Consider the following 2,093-nt stretch of genomic DNA (forward strand, 5'->3'; position numbering starts at 1 on the left):
CTGCATTTTTTTTTCAGAGCGGGATGTACCAGGAATTCCTGTGTCCAACTGTACATATTTTGATAGCAATTTATAACTCGCGTCACTGTCATGTCTCTCTGGACAGACGTGAATGTTTATGATTTTTTACCACAAAACGAAGACGTACACTTAGCAGATGTTTCGAAAGATGTATCAGTCTTTGTTATCAAATACTGTTTGGTCCTTTCGCCAATTTATTGATTCGTTTAATTAGATTGTTTTCATGATTTGCTTCCTTTATTCCTTAATTTACATGGAGGCTTGAATTCGATTAATCATTATTCTAGATGAATTCAAGTATTTTCTAGCCATTAGGATAAAAAATAAGTTTTTATTTCTTAATTCATTTTTTGCCTCATTATGAATAGGATCAGTTTCCCGCCAGTATAAATCCTTTGATCAATTTCTGAGTCTGAACCTACATTGGCAGGTCATCACCACCAGCTACGAAACCGTTACGGACACCGAGGTCGTGACAGAGACGACGAAGGAGATCGTCGAGAACACTATCAACCGTCACTGAGACCGAAGTGCAGGAGGTTGAGGTAACAAAATGCCCATCTGCCTACCAAAGACCCGCCCCCCACCACGCCCCAGGGCCCCTACAAAGCACCCACCGCCAACGTCCAGAGCAGCTTCGGCGCCTTCAAGGGTTACGAAGGATTCAAGGGATTCGACTTCCAGGGGTATGATCCATTCAGTAAAGTGAGAATTGGCCAGACGTCCACTTTTGGAATTCCATGGGACCAAGACGGCACATAGATGACCCCTCATTTGTTCAACCATTCTTCGTGATAGTCAGGATAGTTTTCTAGCAATCTAAAAGTAACAATAGTTTTGAGTTTATTTTTCTTCGAACCGATTTCCTAATCTCAAATGGATTGCCTCAAAACATATCGAAAGATTTACCTTGTACTAAAATCAATATGTTTTGCTTAGTATGTCAAGACGTCCATGAAACAGTATGACGTTTTCAAAAGTGAGAGCAAACATTGCTTTCAGAGATATCTTGACATTACCTTTCCTAATTTGTTAGATCTCTGTTTATATATCTTAGTGCTGTAGTTTACCATAGGATACGAGAAAACTAGTTTCCCCCCCAATAGAAATATTAGCGTATTTTTATATATTTAGAAGCCAGTTATTTAATCTCATTATTATTCGCAGGACTGTAGGATACTTTCCATCAGTTGAACGGTAGAATGTCTATAGAAGTAGGTTAGTAAGAAATACAATACAGTCATTCATAACGAGGTTAGCAGATATATTTTGTACCTTAGTATAGGATGTCTAGTGGTTATTGTTCACTAGAAGGTTTTCTAGGCCCTGAAATTCATTCTAATTATATCTAAGTCTCCTCTTATCAAACAAAAAGTCCTTAGATGTCATTTTATGTTTATATAAAAATTCTTGAAAGTCAATCAAATATAAATTAACAATCTGGCTTACAGATCTATTATCTAAATTGGATTAGAAAGTTATACTGAGGAATCTTAGAATATTACTACATTTTTTAACAAGATAGCGATATTGTTTGTAAGTGACTTTATATACTTAATACAACTCTTTGTCATCTTTCTCGTGTGAAGTAAAATTTTAAAGAAATCTATGAAATCTGGTGCGTTTGTAAAATAAATGCCTGAAAAAGAAAATACTTTTCTTTATTTATTCTAGACTTTATTTTTTCTTAATTGTTCCCGATAGGGCTTTCTTTTTTCTGAATTTTTCCGATAAGGCTTTCTTTTTTCTTGAATTTATCGATAAGGCTTTCTTTTTTCTTGAATTTTTCCGATAAGGTTTTCTTTTTTTCTTGAATTTCCTGATGAGGCTTTCTTTTTTCTTGAATTTTTCCGATAAGGCTTTCTTTTTTTCTTGAATTTTCCCAATAAGGCTTTCTTTTTTCTTGAATTTTTCCGATAAGGCTTTCTTTTTTTCTTGAATTTACCGATAAGGCTTTCTTTTTTCTTGAATTTTTTCCGATAAGGCTTTCTTCTTTTTTCTTGAATTTTCCCAATAAGGCTTTCTTTTTTCTTGAATTTTTCCGATAAGGCTTTCTTTTTTTCTTGAATTAA

The 2,093-nt window shown here is 34.5% G+C and overlaps 1 pseudogene; it reads left to right on the plus strand.

Annotated features, from left to right (window-relative positions):
* Nucleotides 1-1,602, plus strand: part of LOC137641575 (chondroitin proteoglycan 1-like) — an 11,189-nt pseudogene extending 9,587 nt beyond the window's left edge.
* The last annotated feature ends 491 nt before the right edge of the window (nucleotides 1,603-2,093 follow it).

Source organism: Palaemon carinicauda, chromosome 1, assembly GCF_036898095.1.
Source record: "Palaemon carinicauda isolate YSFRI2023 chromosome 1, ASM3689809v2, whole genome shotgun sequence".
Taxonomy (NCBI): domain Eukaryota; kingdom Metazoa; phylum Arthropoda; class Malacostraca; order Decapoda; family Palaemonidae; genus Palaemon; species Palaemon carinicauda.